The 19,075-nt window shown below is 47.5% G+C and overlaps 1 protein-coding gene across 3 annotated transcripts in view; it reads left to right on the top strand.

Annotated features, from left to right (window-relative positions):
* The window catches only part of CALN1 (calneuron 1), a 131,337-nt gene that overhangs the window by 34,903 nt on the left and 77,359 nt on the right, over positions 1-19,075 (top strand). The window lies entirely within an intron of this gene.

Below are 19,075 nucleotides of genomic sequence, written 5' to 3'. Positions count from 1 at the left end.
ACTGTGTGAGTGTTGTGTCTGTGGCGTATATTGTACATGTATATTGTGCTGATATATCGAGCCTACTGCCATGTCTCTGCACAGACTACCTAAATGTCTATGCTGATGCCTTGTGTTTGCAGTTAATTAGTTAATAGTTGACAATAATGAATAAAATTCCCTCTTTGCTGTGTTACACTATTACAAGGGAGACAGGTGGTGCATACAGGTAAGCGATATAATGACAGCAACCAACGAGGATGAGCTACCTGAGCGCTGCAGCTGCATCAGCCCCTCCTTTATTAAAACTTTAGCCATAGTGTTTATTGCAGCAGGGAGTCGCTCCCCCCTCAGCAACCTGAGACAGCAAATGAAGTATGCATGTAGCAGACCCGTGTGGCAGTCCTCGAAGCTCGTTGTCAGATTGATTACTTAAAGTGCATTTGAAATCAAGTGCCATACAGTCAGCTCTAGATCATTTTGCAATCATTTTTCATGTGCCAGTAAGTAAAACCATGGTGAATAATACAGCTGGTTGGAAGTGGAGAAGTTACTCTGTCTTGTAAATCTAAACGGACCTCACTGTCTCTTCCCTCTGCCCTTGGGTGCAACGCAATCATCATGACATAAATAACAACCGCAGCGATATAATGGAATTACACGAGTTCTGCTATTGTGAGTGCTGTAGAAATAAGGCTGGTGATACTTGGGGGAGACGAGATCAGAGCTGAAATAGAGTAGGGGTTGAATCGATTTCCTTTTCTTATTATCAGTCAGGAGAGAAGGAAAAGAAACTGGGTCCTGCTGTGTTTGTAAGAGCCTCCAGGATTTGTCTGTGCCTGTTTGCAGGGTGGCGGAGCGGCAGACACCCACCTGTGGGTTCCTCTGAGACTTTTGCTTCCACCCCCTCCCGAGGCAGCTGGGTGCTCAGTGGGCAATCAGCTGCAGGTCTGGAGGTCTGGAGGACCTGGGATAGTCAGTGCTTGGAGGCACCCAGGATGTCCTGTTGGCCACCCCCACCATGGGATGGGGCTGCGGCATGAGACGCAGCTGCAAGGCTGCAGGAAGGAGCATGGCATGGCTTGGAGAGCTGCTCCCTCTCCTTTCAGTCCAGAGTTTTAGTTCAAATGGTTTCAGGATGAGGAAAAGTGCTCCTTGCCCTCACCCTTTGCTGGCCACTACCAGCCATGGAGGTGAGTTTGATCCGTGGTGCAGGCTGCTGGGTCCGCGTGTGGGATTTAGGCACCAGGGTCCTCATCTCAGGAGCCATGGCAGAGGAGTGTGCCCAGTGCCTAAACTCCCAAACTGGTCCTGGCTCCTGGTCCTTGTACGTGCAGACCCCATGGCTCTGGTCCTGCTCACACTGTGGTCAGCGAGGATGGGGAGAAGGTACGGCTTGGTCTTCAGATGGGACCAGAGCCCTGATGGGATGCAGGGAGGTAAGAAACCAACCTTAGAGTATCTGTATCTGTATTGAACTACATGTTTCCTTCTTGTTTTTGGAAGTTTTCTCTGTGTTTGAAAGAAAATGCCCAGAACTGTGGGTAGACAGCATGCAAGCTCCGCAAGGGCAGGAGGCCCAGAGGAAGAAGTTGCTTTGTGTGGTCCCTTCAATGCTCAAAATGGTTTCGCATACTTCTGTGACGCCGTATCTTGCTGTGGAGGACCTTGAAGTGTTATTTACCCAAGGGAAGCTTACCAGGAGCATGAGCTTCTGTGCTGGGCTGGAAGAAGCAGATGTGAACGTGGGAGTTGAAAGCCCTTTCCAGAACTCTTGTAGGCTTGGAGAAAGGGAGACATCAAATGGCTCTTCCAGCACTGGGCTGAAAGCATAGCACACAAGAAGAGGGAGGCTTTCTTTTATCTCACCCCTGCCCACTGCCTAAAGGTCACCACTTGAATCAGACCCAGATGGAAGGAAGAAGTTCTTTCCACATTTTATTTTATTTTTTTTCCTTATCGGCTCTTGCTGCACCTTTTTTTTACATTCAGCTTCTCATTTCTTATCTAGTTCCTTGCATGAATAAGATATGCCACATATTTCCCTGACATGTCTACCTACTATAAATACTCTATCCTTCTGTGGAGAGAGAATATGGAATATACGTGTATATATATATATATATTCTGTATGCATCTAGAATCCTAAATGCCATTTTTCCAATATTGTGTCTTTAATGGGAATTCACTGATTAGGTGCATAAAAGGCTACAGAAAATGACAGTTTCACTGTGCTCAGTTTTAATACAAAGAGTACTACGGTTGCTAAGAGACTGATACTTCAAGTTTGGAAATCTTCATCCACACTAGATATATTATCTTGGCAAATTGGACTTTCTGAGTTGGCAGCAAATGGAAAAGAGTAACTTTTAAAAATAGCGATAATTTAGATGACGTCAAAGACATCTGGTGTCCTTTTCTAGAAATGTGAGACTGATCTATTTTGCTTATGTGTATAAATCACTCTGCACCCAGTGTGAGGTTCTACTTATGCTTGCATTTAAGTCTGATTTATTAATAAATTCCTTTCATGTTTAAGGTATTTAACCAGGTAACTTTTAATTAAATTGGCTTTCTGTTTACAACACATAGTACCTGTCCACCCTGTGTATGTTGGAGAAGCCCAGCTTTGTGCCTCTGTGCAAAGCAGGATCCCGTAGTGCCCCGCACACCCGTCAGGCTCTGCAGTGACTCAGAGAGGATCGTCACTTATTTACCGCCCTGGTAAATCTACTCCCTCATCCACGTATGGACGCTGGCGGTGCATACTCAGAGTAGTGCAGCTGCAGACTTTATTACCACCTTGCTGATGAGCTGCGTCTCTCCTCCTAATTCCCACCTGGAATTGGTGAGTGCAGAGAAAGGGGGGAGGTGTGTCTGGGCTTAATCATGCCTTCGCATCCCTCAGGCATTTTGGTCTTGAGAAGTGCTGGTGCTCCTGAATGGCAAGGAGGCTTTGAATGACAGCTGGGAATCAGTTAGGGGCTCTCTCATACCATGCGTAAGAGGCAGCAGAGAAGAAATGAGGGAACCGGAGAAAGAGCTGCAATGGGCAGCATGAGGCTGACGTGAGAGAAAGGGAATAAATTAGAAATGACTCAAAGATGGATGGTGGGAGGAGATGGCACCAGGTCGCTGGGGGAGAAGGATTACACTTGTGTAGTGGGTGTGAGGGGCAGGAGAGGAGGGGAGTGATGCAGCCTGGCAAAGGAAAGGCGTTCCAGGAACACAGCTGGGGTGCACGTGAGGAGAGGGATCTAGGGACGATGAGCTAGAAAAGGCTCAAACATCTGCGAGAGGGTTTTCCAGCCACAACCTGTATTCTGGTAGCATCTTTCCTAGGGATTCACCAGGGTGCCAGCACCTGAAGTCACATGAATGAGGCGTAGCTGCCTTTGCCATCTTTGCACTCTGGCCCACAATGCTGGGGTAGGCTGTTCCCCTACTTTGTCTCATCCAGACGGAGATGGATGGCTGAGTGTAAATTATTTCCTCCCAAGCAGAGCTTAAGCTGGACTTCTCCATAGTTGGAAGGAACACATTTGAATTTTAATATCAGCTCTGAAAGGCAATTGCAGCCTGTGCATTTGATTATGTGTTCAGGTTATGAGATTTTCTGTTATTTTTAGAAATGTTCATTTGTTCCAAGGACCAGGATATACCGAAATGACCACTGAAATATGAACATGTGATATATTTTGAAAGTATCAAGTGAACATAGAGTGAAATGATGACAAAGGCAGGTTACATGCTTTTTTCAAGCTTAGACAATGCACTGTAATTGTATGTCAGAAGTCATTCAGGTTTGATATCACGCCAGCTAATTAAACCATCCTTTTTGAAGAGACTTACTGTACTTTCAGCTTTTGCTCTTTCATTCTCAAGAACAAAAAACTCTGAAGGCAGCCCTCGTGTTCAGCACTCACGTTGGCATTAGTTTGGATGGGAACCAACACACGGGAAAAGGGAGCTATGGTCAAATCCTTGTCTTGTTTAACTGGTGTAAACCAGGTTCATTTCTACCAAAAGGGGTGGAAGGAAGAGAAGGGCCGTACCGTATGCCATCCCATATACTGTGTGCATCTGCTGTCACTCATTTTTGGTGGCTTATCTCTGTTCAAATTTTGCATGATCCATGACACATTATTCCGGCTGTAGTTTTTGTTTCTCCTGTATAATCTCCTTGGGTGTCTTATCATTGTGCTCCTTCCATGTATGTCACAGGACACAGTTCATACTTTGGTGAAGGTGGGCAGTGTGGGAAGGAGACAGGCGGGCTGCTTGTTAGTGGTGAGGAGCCACATCATGGCTCGAAGGACCTGTGTCTTGGATGGTCAGCTCACTCTGGCAGGTAAGAGAGCAGCTCCTGCCAATGAGGGAAGGAAGATCTGTTTCCAACATCTCATCCCTCCTTTTTGTGACATTCTTCCTGTATGCCATTAAATACCTGAAATATTTAATTCATGGCAAAGTAACGTATTAGTAACATCTAGAAATGAGGAGCTGTGCTCCCCAGACCACTTGTGGTCTAGTGGATGGTGTCCTGTAGGCTGGCTGAAGGCCAGTGGTGGAAGAGCTGTGGCCAAGAGGTGTCGATGTCTCCAGGCTTCCAGGACTTTCCCTCCGAGGTGTGCAGTTTTAGTGTTTGGTGTACAGACTGATCACCCTAAAGAAGCGTGGGGTGAGCCAGACATGCAGTGGTGTGAAGTGCTGAGTTTACTCTTAAAGGCGGAAAATAAAGGCTGCTCTGCAAATAATTCAGCCTTTTCTGGAAATTCTACTGTGCTCACCCAAACACAGGATGTCTCCATGGAGTATACGGTGGGTACAACCCTACAGCTGTAGGAAGAGCTGGATTTTTGGTCATGGGTACCAAAGTGCCAGCCTCCCAGGAGGAGGAGGCTGAGTAAACAGCATGCTCTCCAGTGAACACTGGCTGGAGAAAACACGGTGTGCTTTCATGAAAACAGGGAAGGAGAAGGTGTCCACTGAGAGTCCTTGTAGCCTTTTCTGTAGCTGGGAGAGACTGCATTAGCTGAATAATCAAAGTGACTGGGGAAGTTTGGATCCTTGGCAGACAGTCCATCCTGATGCACCAGGCATCAAGCCTGCTCTGCAATGTAAAATGGATGTTTTAGCCCTAAAAGATGCCTTTTTTTAAAATTTATTTTTATTTTGATGTGTTATAGTGTACCAGCCAGAAGAGGCAAACACTTAATGGGACTTTATCGCCTGTTGGCATTGGTTTCCTGAAAGCTTAAGTACCTCAAGGCTTAGAGCAGGCTTTACTGAGGGAGCAAGCTATCAGCTCCACCATCATATGGGTACCACTGTCAGTGGTGGAGTGGGGAGGTAGGTAGACCTGGGTATGGCCTGGGAGCATCGCTATTGCATATGATGTGTGGACTTTGTTGTGTTTTCCCCAAAGCTCATCCCTGGGAGGAGAGAACCAGCTTCATCTTGAACCAGAGGCAGAAAAACCTTCAGATTCCCCTTGTCTTACATTTTATGTACTATAGAGGGACTTAGGCTGCTCCCAGGATTTGGGTAGTAAAGAAACATGACCTGGGGAGGATTTAACATTAATCTACCCCACTGTGAATGGACTTGGAGAGTGCTAAACCTTGGAGAACCAGAGCAAGGTTACTCTGCCAACTGCTGTCCTCACCCAAACAGATCTGAAGATCTACAAGGAGTAAAATAATTAGGTTCTCTTTTTTGGTGTCCCGGTCCAAGCAGTCAGTACTAGCAAAGGGCCCCAATCTCACTGCTCTTCCAGTGATGCCAGCAATGCTGCTCTTCATTTCACCGGACAAGGAGTTGCCAAACTTATTCCTACTGTTGGGAGAGGTAAAAAAAAGAAAAAAAAATATTACCGAAAGGTAGAAAAGGTAAGTAAATGCATTCTTCAACATTATTTACAATGCCTCGTGAGTAAAGAAATCCATTTTAAGCTGGATTGTCTGTGCCTGCCTCCAACACGTATTTTACAATTTAATTCTCAAGGACTGCTTTCAGGGACACAGCACCGAAAAAGTACAGAGATTTATTCTTAGGAATGCTTTATTTTTATGTGCCTTTGATATCTGGAAACTGCAGTTTCATTCAGATAACTAAACAGGAAAAAAAATGCAAATATTCCAATTGCTGTCCTGGAATGTTTGGAAGATGCAAGGTGTTTAATACAGCATTTTTCCTATTTTCTGCAAAAGATAAACACAGTAGCAAGAAAACCAGAAAAGTTTCTCCTACACCTACTATTAGGCACTTTATAAGTAAAAGCTTTTGCAGGCGAAACCTTTTACATTGTGAGGGTCCTAAGCAGGTGTCTCCGTAACTCAGTGACCTGACTTGCTTCACTTAATCTCCTTCAGAAATGTAAGTCTCCAGATCACTAGAGTAAATTTGTTCATATCATTGAGCAGCTTTCAATTATCCATTTACATTTCCACTGGTGGATGTTTTAAACTGGCTTTACAGCATCTCTGTCTGATTTATTTGACTGGAAATCAGGTTGAGCGTGGCTTGGTTCAGGGAAACCCTGGGACTGGTTGGTGACGTTGTCTTTAGTCAACACATCCTTGGAGAGGCTCATGTAGATGCACAGATGCACACCAGACTTTTTGAGCTTAACTTAGCAATAAATATTCTGAAAATCCTTTTCATTTTCCTCCCAGTTGCAGCCTCGTGGGCCATAACCCACCCCAGCAAAGTGTGAGCTGGAGGAGCACCTCTGGGATTTTGGACAGGATTTAGGAAGGAGATTTGTTTGAGTCTCACCCTGACCCCTGCAGCAACTCATCTGACTTTGCACAGGGTTGAAGACCTGCTCAGGAGCAAATTTTCAGCTCTTTGATGGGTGTTTTCAGGCAGCCTGGGTAGGCAGAGCTCCCCTTATGGTTTGTGTAGAGCACCTGGGAGACCTGGTCTAGGACGGTACTGTATGGCTGATAGGCAGCAGGTTGGGGGTTAGCAAATGCTGAGTAATAGAACATGTCCCGTACGCCAGGACATGTGGCTGGATGCTGCCCAGAGATAAAGACCACAGCAATTCCATTCCCCTCCAACAGATCTTAATACAGTATCAGAAAAACTTCTGGTGTTGCAGATGTACCTTCAGCCAGAGAGAATGAAAATCTCAGATAATGTAGCTCCAGGGCAAAATTCAGATTTTTTTTAGTGATTTGCAATGAGTTTTCTGCTATCTGCATAAGGAGGCGCTTTGGAATTGCTAAAACAAATGCTGAAGCTGTATCAGTTTCGCATACAGGCTGAAAGTGTTGCTGTGGTGCATTTCGGTGCTTCCTGTCCCTAAATGAGTATGTTCCAATGATGCTTTGCAGTCAGGGTGGGAAAAGCTTTCTCAGATTGCTTTATACTTTTAGACGCAGTAAACTTGGCCCAAAAAGCATGGAGGGAGCTGGGGAGCTCGAGCTCATTGTAATTCTTCTGGTGGAAACATTTTCCGTCAGAAAAATGCGGATTTGATTACATTCCCTGTTGACAATGGCCCTTTCAACTGAAAATAATAGAAGAACTTCATTTCAGTAATGCTGCAATATTTTGTTTTGAATTTACGATTTCACTTTTTAAAATATTAACTAACATGGCCATGAAATATTGGGATTTCATTGCGGTGCAGCCTTTTCTGGAAACCATTCCTGAACAGGAATGATAGATGAGCTTTGGTTTTGTTACACTGAAAAGCCACCAAAAGAGAAGCAAAGTGAAGGGCAGATTATTTCAGTGTTTTCCTCACCTTTGTTTCTGGCAGAATATTTGAAATTAACCCTTTCAATCCATGGTGACCCGATCACATCTGCCATGAGGGTGAGGAAGAGGCAATGCACAGCCGAGCTGCCCAAAACTCAACCAAGCGCAGGACTGTAATTTATCACCCAGCAGAGCTCACCCTCCGGGCAGTGCCTCACCACGTCCCTCCTGCCTGCATCCCTCCTACCTGCATGCCTCCTGCCTGCATCCCTCCTGCCTGCATCCCTCCTGCCTGCATCCCTCCTGCCTGCATGCCTCCTGCCTGCATCCCTCCTGCCTGCATCCCTCCTACCTGCATCCCTCCTGCCTGCATGCCTCCTGCCTGCATGCCTCCTGCCTGCATCCCTCCTGCCTGCATCCCTCCTGCCTGCATCCCTCCTACCTGCATCCCTCCTGCCTGCATCCCTCCTACCTGCATCCCTCCTGCCTGCATCCCTCCTGCCTGCATCCCTCCTGCCTGCATGCCTCCTGCCTGCATCCCTCCTGCCTGCATCCCTCCTACCTGCATCCCTCCTGCCTGCATGCCTCCTGCCTGCATGCCTCCTGCCTGCATGCCTCCTGCCTGCATGCCTCCTACCTGCATCCCTCCTGCCTGCATCCCTCCTACCTGCATCCCTCCTACCTGCATCCCTCCTGCCTGCATCCCTCCTACCTGCATCCCTCCTACCTGCATCCCTCCTGCCTGCATCCCTCCTGCCTGCATCCCTCCTACCTGCATCTCTCCTACCTGCATCCCTCCTACCTGCATCCCTCCTACCTGCATCCCTCCTGCCTGCATCCCTCCTACCTGCATCCCTCCTGCCTGCATCCCTCCTGCCTGCATCCCTCCTGCCTGCATGCCTCCTGCCTGCATCCCTCCTGCCTGCATCCCTCCTACCTGCATCCCTCCTGCCTGCATGCCTCCTGCCTGCATGCCTCCTGCCTGCATCCCTCCTACCTGCATGCCTCCTGCCTGCATCCCTCCTACCTGCATCCCTCCTACCTGCATCCCTCCTGCCTGCATCCCTCCTACCTGCATCCCTCCTGCCTGCATCCCTCCTGCCTGCATGCCTCCTGCCTGCATGCCTCCTGCCTGCATCCCTCCTGCCTGCATCCCTCCTACCTGCATCCCTCCTGCCTGCATGCCTCCTGCCTGCATGCCTCCTGCCTGCATGCCTCCTGCCTGCATGCCTCCTACCTGCATCCCTCCTGCCTGCATCCCTCCTACCTGCATCCCTCCTGCCTGCATCCCTCCTGCCTGCATCCCTCCTACCTGCATCTCTCCTACCTGCATCCCTCCTACCTGCATGCCTCCTGCCTGCATGCCTCCTGCCTGCATCCCTCCTACCTGCATCCCTCCTGCCTGCATCCCTCCTGCCTGCATCCCTCCTGCCTGCATGCCTCCTGCCTGCATCCCTCCTGCCTGCATCCCTCCTACCTGCATCCCTCCTGCCTGCATGCCTCCTGCCTGCATGCCTCCTGCCTGCATCCCTCCTACCTGCATGCCTCCTGCCTGCATCCCTCCTACCTGCATCCCTCCTACCTGCATCCCTCCTGCCTGCATCCCTCCTACCTGCATCCCTCCTACCTGCATCCCTCCTGCCTGCATCCCTCCTGCCTGCATGCCTCCTGCCTGCATCCCTCCTGCCTGCATCCCTCCTACCTGCATCCCTCCTGCCTGCATGCCTCCTGCCTGCATGCCTCCTGCCTGCATGCCTCCTGCCTGCATGCCTCCTACCTGCATCCCTCCTGCCTGCATCCCTCCTACCTGCATCCCTCCTACCTGCATCCCTCCTGCCTGCATCCCTCCTACCTGCATCCCTCCTACCTGCATCCCTCCTGCCTGCATCCCTCCTGCCTGCATCCCTCCTACCTGCATCTCTCCTACCTGCATCCCTCCTACCTGCATCCCTCCTGCCTGCATCCCTCCTGCCTGCATCCCTCCTGCCTGCATCCCTTCTGCCTGCATCCCTCCTGCTTGCATCCCTCCTGCCTGCAGCCAGTGTTGCTCCATCACTGTTCTACTCCCTTCTCCTGCAATGAGCTCTCACATCTGTCTGCATTACTGAGACCTTGCAACCTTTGGTTTTCCATGGCCTTCAAAGCAGTCATCTTTATCTAACGGCAATTCTGAGTCTTTTTGGGTAACTAAGGGAATTTCCAGTGTCATTCACAGGTGTCAATGGAGGTGGTGGAGCGTTGGTGCTTCAGGGTTCAGGTAATGAGGAGTGAGGGGTACAGCCCAGCTCTTCTGTCAGGCTATTACTGGTTTCAGGGATTTGTGGACATATGAAGATCACTTTGAGGTAAACGTGCTCAGTGAAGTTCTGAGACTACGGTGAATGTCAGCCACAGAAGACAAAGGGGTACCCATTTCTACTGTGCCAATGACAGTGAAAATAAGGGGGGGGGACGGGGACGGGACTGGTCCAAAGCAAAGGGGAAAAACAGGAATTTAACTCACTGCATTAGAGTTTGAGTTTCTGTACATAAAAAGCAGAAATTACAGTTTGTCTCTGGCACTCAGACCAAGACAGCATTGCTGGCATTATTGAGTGCTTCCCGGAAAGTTTCATTTCAAAATGGAGCTAGCTCTGCATTTTTCCTCCTTTTGAGCCAGGATTGTTGTTTGTAGGATGAAGCTCGTATTCCCGAGCCTTGAAACCCGTGAAGAGGGAGAACTGGAGAGGGTGTATTAAAGTCAGGTTTGTTTTGCTGAGATTCTGTTCACAAGATATGCTCTCAGTGAAGCAATTTATGTGTTATAATCACATTGGCTTTTAAGGAGAAAAACTGTCTTTTTCCAAGCTAGAGTAGATTCTAGGACTTGGGGAACAGCAAATGCACAGGAACAGGCAACCTTGAACCGAAAAGCATTAAATCATAGGTACCGCGTGGTCCTTCCAAGGGGCAGTCTCTTGCCTTGGGTGGCGATACTGGTGAAACAAGTAGTGGGAATAAATCCAAGGGCCGGGTGATGAATCTGCTGAGTGGAAAGGGACTGGGGGGGATGCCGAAGGCACTGCTCCTGTCGGCAGAAGTGCCATGAGCAATATCTCACCATGGACTTAGACATGTGTGGGCTCATCTCTGAGCAGCCACTGCTACTAAGCACCAAGATGCTTCTCTGGTCCTTAGTATAACCATAGCAAGGACATATTAAGTTGGTTTTAATGTGCCACTGGGAAGCCATGTGGAAGTTAATTAAAGACAGAGGGGCTGGGAAAGCAGTGGAACTCCAGTAAAACTTGTGGCGGGTACTGTCTGTCCTGACTCGAGGGTCATTTTGCGATGGGAAGAAGGATGCCAACTTATCATCTTTGTCAGAGCCAGTTCTCTGGGTGTTTGAGATGCTTGTAACAAATGGGTCTCTGCATAGCTGTTTCAAGGACATTATTCTAAACGGCAGGTATCTATGTTTGAATATTGGGCAGTAAATTTCCAACAGAGAGTGCTCAAAGTCTAATTAAGCTACCTTTGCAAAGTCTAGGGAAAGAGCTGCAAATGATGGGAGAGGTTGTATTTCCTACGCAGTTATTGCCAGGCAAGACTGCAGACTGAAACTCTCATTTTGGTAAGAAACGTATGAAGACTGTTATAGCAGTAAATCAGTACAGGATGTAAATTATATGTATTAAAAAAAAAAAGAAAAGATGGGCAGCCATTATCTCTTCAACATTAATGTGAGTCGTCCCTAAGCAATCTTGAATCAAATCACTCTCATTCTCTCAGATGCTCCAGGATAGGGTCTTAAGCTCATTATCTATTTATGTCCAGCAAATGTTTCAGTTCTGTTGATGAATTGAGTACTGATGTCAATAAACTAAACCATCAGCTCTCAGCTACTATAGGTTTACATCTAGGCAGCTTAAAAAATGTTGTGAAGTTAAACAATTCCCAGGAGAATATGTACTGTGCATGAGGTTCTCTGAAGTGGTATGTTGTCATGGGAGGGAAAGTGTTTTGCGCCTGCTGTATGTAAAGGATGAGGGAAGGATAAAGATTGTTTCCTAGTGTAAAGAACTAGTGAAAGAGAAGATTAAGGTTTCTTTCGAAAATGGTGGAAATCTATTCTCTCTTTATTCACCTTTTTTGTAGCAGATTCTTAAGTTGTAAACAAAAGTTGTAGCATGCATCTTAAATTTATCTGCTTTCTTAGTGGTGTTCTTTCATTGTTTGTAGTTGCTTTTTCTTCTTTTTTCTTTTTCATCAAGAATGAGTTTTTTACTCTACCTTGAACATCCTGGGTTACAACACTTCCAGAAAGTCTCACAAAATGCCTGACTGCCCAGCTTGGTAACAGTCCCATCAGAGACCAGAGCTGGAGGGGACCATAAGCCCAACCATCACAGGGTCCAAGTGGCAGAAGTGGCTTTCACCAACAGTGTGCGGTGGCTGAGCTGCACCTGCCTGGAGATAACCAGGCGTGGGTCTCTGGGGCTTTTGCATGGCATTTTCCAGTGGCTTAATAATCCATGACAGGAGAACAGAAGAAGCACAAGAAGAGACTGTGCAGGTCTTGTAGAACTCTCTGGATTTACATATTTTGCCCCAGTGTGTTGTTTGGAGGTGCATAGCCCTCTCCTTTCTCTTAGCTGCAGAGTTTTGTGTGTGGAACGAGTCACAAGTAGGGTATCTCCTAATGGTTGCATTGAAAACCCCACTCAACATGCCTGCAGGCACACAGGGTCCCAGGGGTTGTGCTAGGAGATCAAAGTGTCCCTCTGGAAATGACATGATATCCAGTGCTGGCTCCACATCCATCTCCTGCAGAAAGACAATGTTATGCAGTGGAGTCTTGCATAAAATGCTGAGACCTTTAAAAAGATGCTTTTCAACCAATGAATAGAAATGAGACATTTGCTTACACAGCCAACACCCATCCTAATGCTGCTATTTATAATGGATTGTTTGATTGTGGATGCTCAAAAAAAGACCCATGTTATGAGCCATTTTGTTGAAAGTGTGGAACCACAGAGCGAAGGATACAGGAATACAGCAAGAGGACCAGAAATCTGAGCAAAGTTTTCAAACAGGGTTTGACAGATGATGAACCTCAGTGCATGATCCCTCATGTAAGAATGAAATCACCTTGGTGTCATGCTGGCTGCTGCAGTGTGTGCTGGTATACCTGGAGTAAAAATTTTCTTAGGATGCTGAGAAGCAGGGGCATGGTCTGGAAGAGGTCCCTAAAGCTGGTTCCTACTGCTAGAGATGACTTGGTCACAGAAACCGAAGCTGCCCAGAATGGGTGAAGCTCCATTTTGGAATGCTGCAGTTGTTGCTCGCCCATGAAACTTCCTTCTAATTGTCAGGACAAATTTGCTCATATCCATTTGTTCTTAGACCAATATTGCTCTTCACCTGAAATAGCTTTCCTCTGACCCTGGGACATCCCCTCCATCTTCCTGCCCTCCTCAGTGCATCACAGGTGGAAATCAAAGCACCTCCATTAGCCAAGGCCTGCTCTTCTCTCACCTGACAGCCCGGCCATTTGCATCCTCTCTGAGCTCCTCCTCACTTCTTTCATTCTGAGTTCATTTCTCCCCACTCAGCACCACCCTGTACCTTTCTCAGGCACCGGAGACTTGATTATTCTGCATTATTTAATGGCAAGGGCCACAGCACAGCATCTTCAACCATATCCATCCTTCTTTTGGCATCGGGAGGAGCCAAAGGGGAGCCCTGCTTGTCTCCTGGATGAAATTCTGGCCACGGTAGGGAAATTTATAGGGAAAAGTGGAGGCTGCCATTTTGCCGAATTCTTCTGACAGCTGGCTTCCCGGCTGGGTCTGTGCGGTGCTGCAGGGCTCGTGCAATCACACGTTGCTCAGCATGCGGCGCCTGCAGAAGGGATGCAGCTGCATTTACAGAGCAGCCTTGTGTGAAGGAGTCTGAGTGCTGCTGTCCACACCAGCCTGCCCTTGGAGTAAATATCCTCAATTATTCCCAATCCAGCCCCCGTTGCTTGCTCTAAAAGCTTCCACTTAAAAGAGTATCTAGTAGCAGCAGATAGCCTTTATGTTGTGCATTTATATGGCGATGGGGTGTTCCCACAGGTTACTTGGCAAGTGTTAGATGTGTTTGGGAGCATAACCACAGGAAATGTCATTTCCACAAATCATTCTTTCTCGGGGAAGGAAAAAAATACGATCTGCCAAATTCTGTATGAAGAAGTCCCTCTAAGGGAAAACAAGACAAGGCACTTAGTTTTGAGGCAGACCTTTCTGATCTGAGATACTTTGCCAAGTTGACTAGCACTGGTTTGCTTTGCCCAGTCGACATAATTGTGTTTATCTGAGCTGCTATAGCACTGAGGCTACTATTAAACCCGGGTGTTTATGCCCCATTTCCAGCTGCAGCCTTGATACCTGTGTGTTTTTGGGGATGCTGGCAGGACGCGGTGCCTGAACCTCGGCGAGATGCTGCAGCCATTCAGGTAGATTGCAGCTCCGGGTTGCAGTGAAAGTTTGATCTGGGGATGCTAAACTGTTTTTCTGAGATTGAGAATAACCAAGTGAAATATTTTGACACTTTCAATTGGAATATGTTGGGGGGGGCGTTTCCATTAGATGAAAAATGTAGTTATTTTGACACTTTGTTGCAATTTGCAGAGAAAAAAAAACAAGCGTAAGAATAGCAGATGGAAGGATGGAAATTTCCATTTTTTTTAAACAGACATAGTAGTTACGAGACTCACTTAACAGTTCACTCAAGGACGTGCTATTTGCAGCTTTTAGATCATTCAGTTTGTACTTTGCTGCCCAAACCTGCAATTAAGTGAATGAGATGACTTGCAAGATTTCGGGTGGTGGTATTTCTTCTCTTATCATACTAATGAAAATAACCATATAGGACTCTGATTGTAATTACTGGGCACTTAGGGTGTGGTAGTTACAGTGTAATTACAAAGTTTATTATGGTGATATTTATACCCTGTGAAATAACCTGAAACCATCTGCCGCGCCCAAGGGTAGCTAGTGGGCACCAATGGCTCAAGCTGATTTTATTTCCCTGAGAACCGCAAATCATTGTTATTCAGGAAGCAAAACAAAAATAATGGTGGTTGCCTCTAGTTACCAGTCAGAGGGAAATAATCTGTAAATAAACCTGCTACTGAACACTGTGAAGGGATGAGCTGGGGCAGGGAGCATGAGGCTTGCCCTGGGCAGGCAGCAGAGCGGCGCGGCGTTTGAAGGGAAGGGCTGGAGCGGGCGCGCTGGCAGCGGGTGGGTGAGGATGCCTTTGCTGAATGCTGATGGAGAGGGTTAATGACTTGCTGGGCTGGGTGGCAGGTCCAACTCTGACAGCAGTCCTGCTTGTGCCCTTCAGAAAGGTAATGAAAAAAAAATAATCATCCTTTTCCCTGATTCTTCCTTTCTTTCGTCCCAGAGGAGTGTGGGGGTAACCGGATCCGTACTAGGGAAGCTGGAAGGTGCGGCTGTTAAATGGGAGGAAAGAGGGGGAATGAGTTAAAAGCAACCTGGCTCCATGCGCAGCTTCTGAATGCTCAAATAACTCTGAGAAGTGAGTGCTGTGCTCTCGGCTCCACAGAACATGAATCCTTACCTGGGGAAAAAGCATCAGGCTGAGCTTCCCTGAGAAATGTGCCACCAGACCCAGCTCACCATGCCTGCCTTGGCCCCGCTGGCTCTCAGGCAAGGGCCCTTCTGCTCCCAAGCCCAGTGCTCCTTCCTCCTTGCTGGCCTTTTGCAAGGCTGTTGTAACCTTTCTCTTCACATTCCTGGGCAGCACCTGGCCCAGTGATGCTGGGAGATGACCTGAGCACCCAACCAAGCAGAGCTGCCTAGTCCTGTGGCCTCACTGCTCCCTGTGAGTAAAAGATGCTGCGGATGGGAGATGTGCTGTGTTGTGATGAAGTTTTGATGCTTTTTGTCCCAGCAATTCTTTCCAGCCTTGTATCGTTTGGGAATTAATGTTGTGGCCACTGCCTCTTTGAGATCGTTAATGAACATGTTAGTTAGGATGGGGCCTGATGCTGATCCCTTCTCTCGCTTTGTTGATTTGAATGATGGTCAGCGTTAAGCATCAGGTATGGTCCATCTGACAAAGTCTTTTTCTCTGCAGCAGCATTACTTGCAGATACTGTATGAATTAATTCTGGGAGTGGGATGGCTCAATGCTGCTAATAGTCACTGGCTGTCGGGTGAGCACGTTGATGCTGAAATCAGCTTGTAGAAGGGAGCAGCATCGCTGCTCCCAGGGTCTGGAGAAACTGAGACACAGAGAAGAGCACTCAGGTGCTAGCCTGGGCTCCCTGTGAAGAAGTGATGTTTCCTGAGGCTCAGGCCAGCACCATCACCAGCAAAACGAACTACTTTCTGCTCTCTAAATCTATGTTTTCTCTTCTTTTTTCCCTTTTATCCTCTAATATAGTTCTGTTTCAACTGCCTACGTTTGAAAGAAGATACTATATGGTGGAAAAGGGAATAAATATTAGTGTTTGCTAACCCAAGGAAGGTGTCATCAGGTATATGTGCTTGGCTGGGTGCAGAGGCTCTGCTGCCATGCAGGCTGGGTGAGGGGAAGGGCAGCTGCTGGGACGGCATCACTGGGGCACCCGCTCCCCTCTGATCTTTACTCTTCCTTTTAAAGACAAAGCAGGGCTTTGCTTTTCTCAATCAGGGTAAATCATCCCTATGCAGAGCAGCTTCCAGCTGAAATGGAGGAGGTCTCAAAGTTTCTCCCAAGCCCCAGAAATGTCTTTATTGAGAGATTTACGTGATGGACCACGTCCGCTCCCAGTTCTGAGCCAGGAGCATCAGTTGCCATGGTGACTTCTTTGGGAGAGTCATATGGGGAAAGTGCTGATGTATTTTTAGCTTTGGGTAGTGAAATTTAACAGCTGGAAATAAAGCTGAGGGCCAACCAGGGTGCCACAGGTTCATGGACCACTATCTGGGACTGGCTTTTCGGCAGTGTTGTCAGGGAGAGCTGGTGGGGCTGCGTTTTGAGAAGGATGCTCAGGCCTGTGGCGCATGCTTTGGGTGCTGTGCAGGACAGCATCCACAAGTACATCGGAGGAGAAAGGATCACTATAAAGCAAAGCTGATAAGCAGGTGGTGTTACATGTAAAGATAAAGAAGAGGCACTGACTGAGGTCGTAGCTGCTTCGTGTACGGTGTGTTCAACCTATAAATAGCTCTTCAAATATACCTCTGCACAAGTGGTATTTATAGAGTGATGAGTGAGAAAAGCTCCATTTGGTGTCAGGAGCTGACGTGTGAAGGATGTTCCAGGTTTGGTCAAAAGTTCAAGTTTCGGAGCGGTATGGAATACAGCTGGACCCCAAACGGGTGGGTTTCCTCTGGTCGGTTGCAGTGCTGTTAAATGCACCTTCTGGAATCAGCGTATCTGGAGAGGATCCTCACTAGGTGTTGGCATTCAGATATCCTACAGTGCAGCCCCTGTACAGGCATGATTTGTTAATGTAATTTGGATCAGTCCAACTCACGTGTAAACTTTTTTGAAGGTAGAGTCATATTTTATTTTCTAAAATACTTTCTCAGCTCCCTGCAATATATTTAGTTCTTTCGTCTTCAGCTGTCAAAAGTTTATTTTAAAATTAATTGATTTTGATGTAATATTTACTGCGCTTTAGCTTTCAGCACAGCATATGAAAATAGATTTCACTACAGCTGGCAGTGTTTAATGGGATTTATTCCTACTCCAAAGGCTCTTTGCATTATGTACCAGTACTCCGAGTCAAGCTTGCTTTGAACAGCCTCACCATCATTTCATATCACCAGGCTTACACCAGCCTGACCTGGCAGGGAGACAAAGCGAAGCATTTAAGTTTAAAGAAGCCATAGTTGATGCATACCTGAACCCACACTGTAGGTGTTACAGATCTGGTCCAATATTCATTGGAATTAATAGGATCTTCCCTTTTTGCATCAGTGGGCTCTTTGGCTGGATTAAAAATTGATCGTATCTCATTATGATAACCAGAGCTGTGGTGAAGATGAAGCAGTAGGTCACAGAGGTGCCCTGGCACATCACCAGGGTATTACACACGGCAGAAAGCAGCACATGGAAATTGGAGCAGACTTCGCTAACGCACCGGTGCTCTTGAGGGAGGTGGTGAACTTTGATGTGAGGTGATTTAGATGCAGCCTTTGAGTTGTAAAGCTTTAAATAACCTGTTAGCAAAGACGTCACTAAGACCATTTCCTGGTGGGTTATGATGCTCCTGGCTCTTTCCCGGGAGGACCAAGGACCATCTGTTGTCTTGCATGTCACCCCACCACAGGGGCCTGGTGCCCCCCAACACTTGAGGAGCAGGGGGCAGAGGGGGGTGACACACTGGCAGTCCATGGCAGGACCGAGAATGTTTTCTTGTCTGAGGCTTAATGCCTGAACTACCTAGGGATGGCCAAACTTTTCCCATCTACTCTGTTTCCTGATAGAGAATAGAGTACTTTAATTAGTGCACTTTCATTTAGTGGGTTTTTTTACTTAGTGGGGTGTGTGGGGGTGTGTGTGTGTGTTTCCCCCAAAAAAACCCTGTTGAGTTTTCCTTCCCACTTCTCCAATGAAACACTTTCTCATGAAGATTAAACTCCTCTGAGCAAAGTTGCAGCGGGCCCCAGCATGCTGGTTTTTCATATACCCTCATTCCCAAAGGGAGATGATAAAGCATCCTGTGTTTGCCTCTCCGCAGCACGGGGCGAAGGATGTTTAACCAGACATAAGAAATCAGCATCCTTCTCTCCCCACCTCCACCCAAATCCTTTCAAGTGAACAGGCTCCCAGCTGGCTGAAACGTTTAAAATTTCTCTGGCACCTGCCACAGCTGGATCTGGGAAGCTTGGTGGTGGGGCTTCAAGCTGAGAGGTCTGCGAGGAGCGTGGAACGTGTTGAGCCGTCGGGCTGGTGAATGCGCGGGGTCCCTCGGCATGCTGCAGAGTGGAGGGCTGGTAAAGGCTGGAGGGGGATACGCCAGAATTAAATAACAAAACAGTCAGATGTCAGAAGCCGAGCCAGGCTGAGGAAGAATGATGGAAGTGATTCCTTTGATGCCGTCAGTGTTTTTATTGATCTGGCGCTGTTTATTGCTGTAAAACAGTTATAAATTAGAGAAAAGCTGTGAAGAGGAATGAGAGATGGAAATTGTCCGGGTAGGGTTTAAAAGATCTACATCTGTATTTATCAGGCAAGGGAGAACATGTGCATGCAGGCTTTGGCTGCAGAGCTCTGCACCCTGCCGAGGAGGCAGTCAGCACCCAGCTGATCCTGTCCACGTAGTTTGCCTGAAGAAAGTTAGAACTCCGTCTCCTTGTGCGACGCAAAGTAAATCTGCCTTGCAGACATGCTGAGGGGC

This window comes from Falco rusticolus, chromosome 1 (assembly GCF_015220075.1).
Source record: "Falco rusticolus isolate bFalRus1 chromosome 1, bFalRus1.pri, whole genome shotgun sequence".
NCBI classification, from domain to species: Eukaryota; Metazoa; Chordata; class Aves; order Falconiformes; family Falconidae; genus Falco; species Falco rusticolus.
Note: the sequence above shows the minus strand (reverse complement) of the source record. Positions and strands in the feature narration are given on the sequence as shown.